The sequence below is a fragment of the Mus caroli genome, unplaced genomic scaffold (genome assembly GCF_978045245.1).
Source record: "Mus caroli unplaced genomic scaffold, Mus_caroli_1 scaffold_2, whole genome shotgun sequence".
NCBI classification, from domain to species: domain Eukaryota; kingdom Metazoa; phylum Chordata; class Mammalia; order Rodentia; family Muridae; genus Mus; species Mus caroli.
This window is the reverse complement of record NW_028227257.1, coordinates 169,695,418-169,709,098: the sequence shown is the minus strand read 5'-3', so window position 1 is coordinate 169,709,098 and position 13,681 is coordinate 169,695,418.

Genomic DNA, 13,681 nt, shown 5'->3' with positions numbered 1-13,681 from the left:
TATGTGTGGTTTCTGACTTTGTGAATGTGTGTGTGTATGCTTCTTGGTCTGCTTTGTTGCTTGCCTTTCACAAAGAAATAGAAAGAAAAGGCATGGAGTTGGGTCTGTAGGGAGGGGATGAGACCTTGGAAAATTTGAGGGTGGTTAAAATTATGACCAGATTTCAATGCTTTTTAATGAAAATAAAAATGTGTAACATATATCATTGTTAGACACTGAAATTATAAATAGTATAAACATGTTAAGTTTTCTCAAACTTTCTGTACATCTGTGATAAATAAAATGATTTATTCAATGTGATACCAATATAATAAAAAAGTATATGACTGATGGGAAAAACAAATCACCTTTGAATTGTTTGAACTAATTACACAAATTTAAACTTGAATTTGTTATGGTGGGTATTCTCTGAAATATTTTTACTGGTAAAAGATTGTTTAATGGGAAATCCCACTTCTTCTTAAAGCAATTGTTAAAATATAATTTGGGGAGCCATTTAGGAAAAGTATGTGACATGGCATATTTTCCTCTGCAGTGTTTCCAGCACTCAGGTGAGGACACAGCCCACCAACTACTGGGCTGTCACTGAGAAAAGGACGACCAGACCTTCAGAAGTCCACACTGACCACACATCTCCCTCAGTGAGAACTTGTGACAGGAGTCTTCAAAGTGATCTTGGATTCAACAGATTAGGAACACATGTTGAGGACGACAATTTAAGTCTATTTTCGAGGAAGAAAGCTTGGTGGGATAGCTTAACAAGGTTAGTTCTGGTTTTGCCTCTCTACAGTGTTTCAAGTTTCTGATAGTATTCTATTTTAAGTTTGATGAACCACTGAATTGGATAGGTGACTCAAAAATTCTCATTTTGTAGACATGCCCCTTTGTTAACCTGAGTCAGTAAATAGAACAAAATTGGTATATTTTACATTTCTTTCCAAGTGGCATCTGAATTAGATTTTTAGAGTTTGTTGAGAAGACAGGGTGGGGAGAGGTTATTGCCACCATTTAACAACAATGGTTGCTCCATGGACCCCGGGTCATTTGAGGACTGAATCTCTTCAGTGTTGTCCTCTGGATACAACATAGGAGGTGTGACATGCACCTTTAGATAAATCAAAGTATATTTTAATCACATTCATTTTTAGCTTTAGGTGACACTATATTGTCTGGACCCTAAGGTTCTAGTGGTTTTATGAACAATTTCTCGGGTTAATATCTATCATTTTCAGTTAATTATTAAAATTAAACTTTCTTTTTTTTTTGATTATAGAGTGGGTTCTTATTTTTTATTAGCTATTTTCTTCATTTACATTTCAAATGCTATCCCAAAACTCCCCTATACTCTCCCCCTGTCCTGTTCCCCTACCCACTCACTCCCACTTCTTGGCTCTGGCATTCCCCTCTACTGGGGCATATAAAGTTTGCTAGACCATGGGGCCTCTCTTCCTAATGATGGCTGACTAGGCCATCTTCTGTTACATATGCAGCTAGAGATATGAGCTCTGGGGGTACTGATTAGACCATATCGTTGTTCCACCTATAGGATTGTAGACCCCTTTAGCTCCTTGGGTACTTTCTCTAGCTCCTCCATTGGGGGTCCTGTGTTCCATCCTATAGATGAAAGTTAAACTGGTAACCACATGTGCATAGTTAAATTTAAGATTTCTATGGACTCATGAATTATAATAATTTAAAAATATAAAAATGTGTTTAAAGAACAAATTTGACAAATTCTTAAATGAAAGTAAGCCCTAGAATTTCACTTTCCTTATACCACTTTATTTCATTTTGCTGATTTTACTATTTATGGAATAAATATCTCTGAATTGAGGTTCTCATCATACCGATCTTTTGCTTCCTAGTTTGAGTCACGTCAAGGTATTTTATAATATTTGTGACTATTGAGAAGGATAATTCTGATCTATGTATGTAACTGGAAGAATAGCTGAGTAATTTGTAGAGACACTTTATATGAAAAATAGTACATTCTTTCTTCTTTTTAATTGAAAAATAAATTTATCATGCAGTATATATATTTTATTTTCTTTCTTTATTATATATTTTCTTTATTTACATTTCATATGTTATCCCCTTTCCCAATTTCCCCTCTGAATATCCCCTATCCCTTCCCCCCTCTCCCTCCTTCCCAGCCCTCCAACTCCCATTCCTGGCCCTGGCATTCCCCTATTCTGGGGCCTAGAGCCTTCATAGGACCAAGGGCCACTCCTCCCATTGATGACCGACTAGGCTATCCTCTGCTACATATATAGCTAGAGCCACAAGTTCCACCATGTGTTTTCTTTGACTGATGGTATAGTTGCAAGGAGGTCTGGTGGTACTGGTTAGTTCATATTGAATTTCCTCCTATGGGGCTTCAGTCCCCTTCAGCTCCCTGGGTATTTCTCTGGGTCCTTCATTGGAGACCTTGTGCTCCATCCAATGGATGACTGAGAGCATCCACTTCTGTATTTGCCAAGCACTGGCAGAGTCTCACAGACGACGGGTATATCAGGCTCCTGTCTGTAGGATCGAATTGTCATCTGCCTAGTGACTGGGTTTCGTGGTTGTTTATGGGGTGGATTCCAAAGTTGGGCTGTCTCTGGATGGTCTTTCCTAGCCAGAGCAATTCGACAACAAAAGGAGATCAAGGAGATAAAATAGTAAAAGAAGAAGTCAAAATATCACTTTATGCAGATGATATGATAGTATATATAAGTGACCCTAAAAATTCCACCAGAGAACTCCTAAACCTGATAAACAGCTTTGGTGAATTAGCTGGATATAAAAGTAACTCAAACAAGTCAATGGCCTTTCTCTACACAAAGAATAATCAGGCTGAGAAAGAAATTAGGGAAACAAAACCCTTCTCAATAGTCACAAATATTATAAAATACCTTGACGTGACTCAAACTAGGAAGCAAAAGATCGGTATGATGAGAACCTCAAGTCTCTGAAGAAAGAAATTAAAGAAGATCTCAGAAGATGCAAAGATCTCCCATGCTCATGGATTGGCAGGATCAACATTGTAAAAATGGCTATCTTGCCAAAAGCAATCTACAGATTCAATGCAATCCCCATCAAAATTCTAACTCAATTCTTCAAGGAATTAAAAAGTTCAATCTCCAAATTCATCTGGAATAACAAAAAACCTAGGATAGCAAAAACTCTTCTCAAGGATAAAAGTACCTCTGGTGTTATCATCATGCCTGACCTAAAGCTTTACTACAGAGCAATTGTGATAAAAACTGCATGGTACTGTTATAACGACAGAAAAGTAGACCAATGGAATAGAATTGAAGACCCAGAAAGGAACCCACACACCTATGGTCACTTACTCTCCGACAAGGGAGCTAAAACCATCCAGTGGATAAAAGACAGCTTTTTCAACAAATGGTGCTGTGTACAACTGGTGGTTATCATGTAGAAGAATGCGAATTGATCCATTCCTATCTCTTTGTACTAAGGTCAAATCTAAGTGGATCAAAGAGCTCCACATGAAACCAGAGACACTGAAACTTATAGAGGAGGAAGTGGGGAAAACCCTCGAAGATATTGGCACACGGGAAAAATTCCTGAATAGTACAGTAATGGCTTGTGCTGTAAGATCTAGCAGCAACAAATGGGACCTCATGAAACTGCAAAGCTTCTGTAAGGCAAAATACAATGTCAATAAGACAAAAAGGTCACCAAGAGATTGGGAAAGGATCTTTTCCTATCCTCAATCAGATAAAGGACTAATATCCAATATATATAAAGAACTCAAGAAGGTGGACTCCAGAAAGTCAAATAACCCCATTAAAAATGGGGTCAGAGCTGAACAAAGAATTGTCAACTGAGGAATACCGAATGGCTGAGAAACACCTGAAAAAATGTTCAGCATCCATAATCATCAGAGAAATGCAAATCAAAACAACCCTGAGATTCCATCTCACACCAGTCAGAATGGCTAAGATCAAAAGTTCAGGTGACACCAGATGCTGGTGAGGATGTGAAGAAAGAGGAACACTCCTCCATTGTTGGTGGGATTGCAAACTTGTACAAACACTCTGGAAATCAGTCTGGTGGTTTCTCAGAGAATTGGACATGGTATTACTGGAAGATCCTGTAATACCTCTTCTGGGCATATATCCAGAAGATGTTCCAACTAGTAAGAAAGAAACTTGCTCCACTATGTTCACAGCAGCCTTATTTATAATAGCCAGAAGCTGGAAAGAATCCCGATGCCCCTCAACAGAGGAATGGATACAAAAAATGGGGTAAATTTACACAATGGTGTACTACTCAGCTATTAAAAGGAATGAGTTTATAAAATTTCTAGGTAAATGGTTGGACCTGGAGGGCATCATCCTGAGTGAGGTAACACAATCACAAAAGAACTCAAATGATATGTACTCAATGATAAGTGGATATTAGCCCAGAAATTTAAAATACACAAGATATAAGTTACAACTTGCAAAACACATGAAACTCAAGAAGAATGAAGACCAAAGTGTGTGGATACTTTGCCCTTTCTTAGAATTGGGAACAAAACATCTATGGAAGGAGTTACAGAGACAATGTTTGGAGCTGAAACAAAAGGATTGACCATCTAGAGACTGCCATATCCAGGGATCCATCCCATAAGCAGCCTCCAAACACTGACACCATTGCATAGACTAGCAAGATTGTGCTGATAGGACCCTGATATAGCTGTCTCTAGTGAGACTATGCCCGGGCCTAGCAAACACAGAAGTGGATGCTCACAATCAGCTATTGGATGGATCACTGGGCCCCCAATAGAGGGGCTAGAGAAAATACCCAAGGAGCTAAAGGGATCTGCAACCCTATAGGTGGAACAACAGTATGAAATAACCAGTACCCGGGAGCTCTTGACTCTAGCTGCATATATATCAAAAGATGGCCTAGTTGGCCATCAGTGGAAAGAGAGGCCCATTGGACTTGCAAACTTTATATACCCAGTACAGTGGAATGCCAGTGCCAAAAAGTGGGAGTGTGGGGGTAGGGGAATAGGGGGGAGGGTATAGTGGAATTGGGGATAGCATTGCAAATGTAAATGAGGAAAATACCTAATAAAAAAAGAAATTGTTATGGTGGGTATTCTCTGAAATATTTTTACTGGTAAAAGATTGTTTAATGGGAAATCCTACTTCTTCTTAAAGCAATTGTTAAAATATAATTTTGGGAACCATTTAGGAAACATATGAGACATGGTATATTTTCCTCTGCAGTGTTTCCCTCACTCATCTGAAGACACAACCCACCAAGTCCTGGTCTGTCACTGAGAAAAGGATGACCAGACCTTTACACATCCACACTGACCACACATCTGCCTCAGTGAGAACTTGTGACAGGGGTTTTCAAAGTGATCTTGGATTCGACAGAGCAGGAACACATGTTGAGGACGACAATTTAAGTCCATTTTCGAGGAGGAAGGCTTGGTGGGATAGCTTAACAAGGTTAGTTCTGGTTTTGCCTCTCTACAGTGTTTCAGGTTTCTGATAGTATTCTATTTTAAGTTTGATGAACCACTGAATTGGATAGGTGACTCAAAAATGCTCATTTTGTAGACATGCCCCTTTGTTAACCTGAGTCAGTAAATAGAACAAAATTGGTATATTTTACATTTCTTTCCAAGTGGCATCTGAATTAGACTTTTAGAGTTTGTTGAGAAGACACAGTGGGGAGAGCTTCTTGCCACCATTTAACAACAATGATCGCTCCATGGACCCCATGTCATGTGAGGAGTGAATCTCTTCAGTGTTGCCCTCTGTATACAACAGGGGAGGTGTGACATGCACCTTTAGATAAATCAAAGTATATTTTAATCACATTCATTTTTAGCTTTAGGTTACACTATTTTGTCTGAGGTTCTAGTGGTTTTATAAACAATCTCTTGTTTTAATGTTTGTCATTTTCAGTTAATTATTGAAAATTAAACTCTTAACCACATGTACATTGTTGAATTTAAGATTTGTATGAACACATGAATTATAAAAATTTAAAAATATAAATATGTGTTTTAAGAACAAATTTGACATATTCTTACATAAATGTAAGCCTTAAAATTTCATTTTTCTTATGCCACTTTATTGCATTTTGCTGATTTTACTGTCTATGGAACCAAGGATAATTCTGAGCTCTGTATGTTTGAAAGAATAGCCGAGTATTTCAGAGACACTTTAAAAGTAAAAAAGTGAGTTAGGGAAGCAGAAACCGGCCTGAGTAGGGCCACAGGCCTCATCCGGCCGGATCAGCACCGGGATAGCGGGAGCTCAGGGTTGCCTGACACCCGCCAGCTACCCACGACCCCCGCCACAGGATTTTGGGACTGCTGGTGAGTGGAACACAGCTTCTGCTCCAGTCCAATCACGCGGGAACTGAGACTGCTCTGGCTGGGGAGAGAGAAATCCGGCCTACATAGGGCCACAAGCCTCTTCCGGTTAGAAAAGCACCGGGGCAGCTGGGGCGCAGGGTCGGCTGACACTCGCCAGCTACCCACAACACCCGCCACAGGATCTTAAGACTTCTGGTGAGTGGAGCACAGCTTCTGCTCCAATCCAAGTGCTTGGGACCTGAGACTGCATTAGTTAGGGAAGCAGAAACCTGCCTGAGTAGGGCCACAGGCCTCATCCGGCTGGATCAGCGCAGGGGTAGCAGGAGAGCAGGGTTGCCTGACACCCGCCAGCTACCCACGACCCCCGCCGCAGGATTTTGGGACTGCTGGTGAGTGGAACACAGCTTCTGCTCCAATCTTTAAACAGTGACAATGATAACAACTAACCCCAGAGATTACCAGATGGCGAAAGGTAAACGTAATAATCTTACTAACAGAAACCAAGACCACTCACCATCATCAGAACCCAGCACCCCCACTTCGCCCAGTCCAGGGCACCCCACACACCGGAAAAGCTAGACACGGATCTAAAAGCATATCTCCTGATGATGATAGAGGACTTCAAGAAGGACTTTAATAACACACTTAAAGAAATGCAGGAGAACACTGCTAAACAGGCAGAAGACAATAAAGAGGAAGCACAAAAATCCCTTAAAGAATTGCAGGAGAACAATGCTAAAGAGTTACAAATCCTTAAAGAAAAACAGGATAACATAATCAAACAGGTAGAAGTCCTTACAGAAAAACAGGAAAACACATCCAAACAGATGATGGAAATGAACAAAACCATACTAGACCTAAAAAGGGAAGTAGACACAATAAAGAAAACCCAAAATGAGGCAACACTGGAGATAGAAACCCTAGGAAAGAAATCTGGAACCATAGATACGAGCATCAGCAATAGAATACAAGAGATGGAAGAGAGAATCTCAGGTGCAGAAGATTCCATAGAGAACATCGGCACAACAATCAAGGAAAATGTAAAATGCAAAAAGATCCTAACTCAAAACATCCAAGAAATACAGGACACAATGAGAAGACCAAACCTACGGATAATAGGAGTGGATGAGAATGAAGATTTTCAACTCAAAGGACCAGCAAACATCTTCAACAAAATTATAGAAGAAAACTTCCCAAATCTAAAGAAAGAGATGCCCATGAACATACAAGAAGCCTACAGAACTCCAAATAGACTGGACCAGAAAAGAAATACCTCCCGACACATTATAATCAGAACAACAAATGCTCTAAATAAAGATAGAATACTAAAAGCAGTAAGAGAAAAAGGCCAAGTAACATATAAAGGCAAGCCTATCAGAATTACACCAGATTTTTCACCAGAGACTATGAAAGCCAGAAGATCTTGGACGGATGTTATACAGACACTAAAAGAACACAAATTCCAGCCCAGGCTACTATACCCAGCCAAACTCTCAATTAACATAGATGGAGAAACCAAGGTATTCCACGACAAAACCAAATTCACACATTATCTCTCCACGAATCCAGCCCTTCAAAGGATAATAACAGAAAAAAACCAATACAAGGACAGGAACCATGCCCTAGAAACAACAAGAAGGTAATCCCTCAACAAACCTAAAAGAAGACAGCCACAAGAACAAAATGCCAACTTTAACAACAAAAATAACAGGAAACAACAATTACTTTTCCTTAATATCTCTTAATATCAATGGACTCAACTCCCCGATAAAAAGACGTAGACTAACAAACTGGCTACACAAACAAGACCCAACATTTTGCTGCTTACAGGAAACTCATCTCAGAGAAAAGGATAGACACTACCTCAGAATGAAAGGCTGGAAAACAATTTTCCAAGCAAATGGTATGAAGAAACAAGCTGGAGTAGCCATTCTAATATCTGATAAGATTGACTTCCAACCCAAAGTCATTAAAAAAGACAGGGAGGGACACTTCATACTCATCAAAGGTAAAATCCTCCAAGAGGAACTATCAATCCTGAATATCTATGCTCCAAATACAAAGGCAGCCACATTCATTAAAGAAACTTTAGTAAAGCTCAAAGCACACATTGCACCTCATACAATAATAGTGGGAGACTTCAACACACCACTTTCACCAATGGACAGATCATGGAAACAGAAACTAAACAGGGACACAGTGAAACTAACAGAAATTATGAATCAAATGGATCTGGCAGATATCTACAGAACATTCTATCCTAAAACAAAAGGATATACCTTCTTCTCAGCACCTCATGGTACCTTCTCCAAAATTGACCACATAATTGGTCACAAAGCAGGCCTCAACAGATACAAAAATATTGAAATTGTCCCATGCATCCTATCAGATCACCATGGACTAAGGCTGGTCTTCAATAACAAAATAAATAATAGAAAGCCAACCTTCACGTGGAAACTGAACAACACTCTTCTCAATGATACCTTGGTCAAGGAAGGAATAAAGAAAGAAATTAAGGACTTTTTAGGAGTTCAATGAAAATGAAGCCACAACATACCCAACTTATGGGACACAATGAAAGCATTTCTAAGAGGAAAACTCATAGCTCTGAGTGCCTCCAAAAGGAAACTAGAGAGAGCACACATTAGCAGCTTGACAACACACCTAAAAGCACTAGAACAAAAGGAAGCAAATTCACCCAAGAGGAGCAGACGGCAGGAAATAATCAAACTCAGGGGTGAAATCAACCAAGTGGAAACAAGAAAAACTATTCAAAGAATCAACCAATCAAGGAGCTTGTTCTTTGAGAAAATCAACAAGATAGATAAACCCTTAGCCAGACTCACTAGAGGGCACAGGGAAAGCATCCTAATTAACAAAATCAGAAATGAAAAAGGAGACATAACAACAGATCCTGAAGACATCCAAAACACCATCAGATCCTTCTACCAAAGGCTATACTCAACAAAACTGGAGAACCTGGATGAAATGGAGAAGTTCCTAGACAGATACCAGGTACCAAAGTTGAATCAAGATCAGGCTAATGATCTAAACAGCCCTATATCCCCCAAAGAAATAGAAGCAGTCATTAATAGTCTCCCAACTAAAAAAAGCCCAGGACCAGATGGGTTTAGTGCAGAGTTCTATCAGACCTTCAAAGAAGATCTAATCCTAGTTCTTCACAAACTATTCCACAAAATAGAAACAGAAGGTACTCTACCCAACTCATTCTATGAAGCCACAATTACTCTGATACCTAAACCACAAAAAGACCCAACAAAGATAGAAAACTTCAGACCAATATCCCTTATGAATATTGATGCAAAAATCCTCAATAAAGTTCTTGCTACCTGAATCCAAGAACACATCAAAACAATCATCCATCCTGACCAAGTAGGTTTCATCCCAGGGATGCAGGGATGGTTCAAATCCAGTATATAAACAAACTCAAAGACAAAAACCACATGGTCATCTCGTTAGATGCAGAAAAAGCATTTGACAAGATCCAACACCCATTCATGATAAAAGTCTTGGAAAGATCAGGAATTCAAGGCGCATACCTAAACATGATAAAAGCAATCTACAGCAAACCAGTAGCCAACATCAAAGTAAATGGTGAGAAACTTGAAGCAATCCCTCTAAAATCAGGGACTAGACAAGGCTGTCCACTTTCTCCATACCTATTCAACATTGTACTTGAAGTCCTAGCCAGAGCAATTCGACAACAAAAGGAGATCAAAGGGATACAAATTGGAAAAGATGAAGTCAAAATATCACTTTTTGCAGATGATATGATAGTATATATAAGTGACCCTAAAAATTCCACCAGAGAACTCCTAAGCCTGATAAACAGCTTCGGTGAAGTAGCTGGATATAAAATTAACTCAAACAAATCAATGGCCTTTCTCTACACAAAGAATAAACAGGCTGAGAAAGAATTTAGGGAAACAACACCCTTCTCAATAGTCACAAATAATATAAAATATCTTGGCGTGACTCTAACTAAGGAAGTGAAAGATCTGTATAATAAAAACTTCAAGTCTCTGAAGAAAGAAATTATAGAAGATCTCAGAAGATGGAAAGATCTCCCATGCTCATGGATTGGCAGGATCAACATTGTAAAAATGGCTATCTTGCCAAAAGCAATCTACAGATTCAATGCAATCCCCATCAAAATTCCAAATCAATTCTTCAACGAATTAGAAAGTGCAATCTGCAAATTCATCTGGAATAACAAAAAACCTAGGATAGCAAAAACTCTTCTCAAGGATAAAAGAACCTCTGGTGGAATCACCATGCCGGACCTAAAGCTCTACTACAGAGCAATTGTGATAAAAACTGCATGGTACTGGTATAGTGACAGACAAATAGACCAATGGAATAGAATTGAAGACCCAGAAATGAACCCACACACGTATGGTCACTTGATCTTCAACAAGGGAGCTAAAAACATCCAGTGGAAGAAAGACAGCATTTTCAACAAATGGTGCTGGCACAACTGGTTGTTAACATGTAGAAGAATGCGAATCGATCCATTCCTATCTCCTTGTACTAAGGTCAAGTCTAAGTGGATCAAGGAACTTCACATAAAACCAGAGACACTGAAACTTATAGAGGAGAAAGTGGGGAAAAGCCTTGAAGATATGGGCACAGGGGAAAAATTCCTGAATAGAACAGTAATGGCTTGTGCTGTAAGATCGAGAATTGACAAGTGGGACCTCATGAAACTACAAAGCTTCTGCAAGGCTAAAGACACCATCAATAAGACAAAAAAACCACCAACAGATTGGGAAAGGATCTTCACCTATCCTAAATCAGATAAGGGACTAATATCCAATATATATAAAGAACTCAAGAAGGTGGACTCCAGAAAGTCAAATAACCCCATTAAAAAATGGGGCTCAGAACTGACCAAAGAATTCTCACCTGAGGAATACCGAATGGCAGAGAAACACTTGAAAAAAATGTTCAACATCCTTAATCATCAGGGAAATGCAAATCAAAACAACCCTGAGATTCCACCTCACACCAGTCAGAATGGCTAAGATCAAAAATTCAGGTGACAGCAGATGCTGGCGAGGATGTGGAGAAAGAGGAACACTCCTCCATTGTTGGTGGGATTGCAAGCTTGTACAACCACTCTGGAAATCAGTCTGGCGGTTCCTCAGAAAATTGGACATAGTACTACCGGAGGATCCAGCAATACCTCTCCTGGGCATATATCCAGAAGATGTCCCAACCGGTAAGAAGGACACATGCTCCACTATGTTCATAGCAGCCCTATTTATAATAGCCAGAAGCTGGAAAGAACCCAGATGTCCCTCAACAGAGGAATGGATACAGAAATTATGGTACATTTACACAATGGAGTACTACTCAGCTATTAAAAAGAATGAATTTATGAAATTCCTAGCCAAATGGATGGACCTGGAGGGCATCATCTTGAGTGAAGTAACACAATCACAAAAGAACTCACACAATATGTATTCATTGATAAGTGGATATTAGCCCAAAACTTAGGATACCCAAGATATAAGATACAATTTGATAAACGCATGAAACTCAAGAAGAATGAAGACCAAAGTGTGGACACTGTGCACCTTCTTTGAATTGGGAACAAAACACCCAGGGAAGGAGTTACAGAGACAAAGTTCGTAGCTCTGATGAAAGGATGGACCATTTAGAGACTGCCGTATCCAGGGACCATCCCATAATCAGCTTCTAAACGCTGACACCATTGCATACACTAGCAAGATTTTGCTGAAAGGACCCAAATATAGCTGTCTCTTGTGAGACGATGCTGGGGCCTAGCAAACACAGGAGTAGATGTTCACAGTCAGCTATTGGATGTATCACAGGGCTCCCAATGGAGAAGCTAGAGAAAGTACCCAAGGAGCTAAAGGGATCTGCAACCCTATTGTTGGAACAACATGATGTACTAACCAGAACCCCGGAGCTCTTGTCTCTAGCTGCATATGTATCAAAAGATGGCCTAGTTGGCCATCAATGGAAAGAGAGGCCCATTGGACTTGCAAACTTTATATGCCTCAATATAGGGGAATGCCAGGGCCAAAAGAATGGGAATGGGTGGGTAGGGAAGTGGGGGGCGCTATGGGGGACTTTTGGGATAGCATTGGAAATGTAATTGAGGAAAATATGTAATAAAAATATTAAAAATCAAAAAAAAAGTAAAAAAGTACATTTCTTCTTGTTTTTAATTGAAAAATAAATTGTTCATGCAGTATATTTTTATCATGGTTTTCTCTTCCCTATCTCCTTCCCAATCCTATACTCCTCTAACCTAGGCAAGTCCTCATTTTCTGTCTTTATAAAACAAATGGTCCACCAAATAAACAAACATACCAAGATTAAAGAAATCAAAGTGATAAAGTAAAAATACATCACCCCAGGACCCTAACATCCATGAAAAAAATTACTAGAAACACAGACACCCATGCACACATCTGCATTTGTGCATGTGTCCAAAAGCACACAAAACTCATTCATGTTGTTAAGGGTTTACATAAATGTAGATGTTACAAAGCATTCATCTCACGCAATTATCTCTCAGTTCAAGGTTCTAAAGTGTAACCCAGACAATATTTTAAGTAGAGACGTCCTCCTGGACAGCAGAAGAAACTTTTGATATTATCCACTAATAATGTTAATTTCTCTCCATCCCATTTTGTTTGAAAACTTTCTTAGTCTAGAATTTGCCTAAGACATCACTGCATTTAGCAGCACACAGCAAGTATGCTCTGCCACAGTTTTATAGCAAAGGCACAGTTAATGGGGATTCTATTCATGCTGATAATATAATTGCTGAGACAGTACAATTAGGCAAAGAAAAAAGTGCAATTACATGGATTGTAAATCTGTTGAAGTTTTATTTTTATTGTGTGGCTCTACTACTAAAAGCACTGGTTCACTTCAACCAGTGCTCTTGCCATAGAGTCCTTTCACGGATTCCTTATACACACAACAGCAGGTCATATTTTTGTAGAGAGGCCCTTTGCTTCATTTTTTTTTTTTTTTTTTTTTTTTTTTGGTTTTTCGAGACAGGGTTTCTCTGTATAGCCCTGGCTGTCCTGGCACTCACTTTGTAGACCAGGCTGGCGTCGAACTCAGAAATCCGCCTGCCTCTGCCTCCCGAGTGCTGGGATTAAAGGCGTGCGCCACCACGCCCGGCCATATTTTTTTTTTTTTTTTGGCTTTATATATAAAATGTAAACCACACAGTGGAAAATCTAAAGGTGTCTAGGACAGCATTGCACTGAAATGACATCTTTAAAGGTTTTAATTACATTGTTGTATACTTTAAAAAAGTGAGCTAACTGAGTTTTC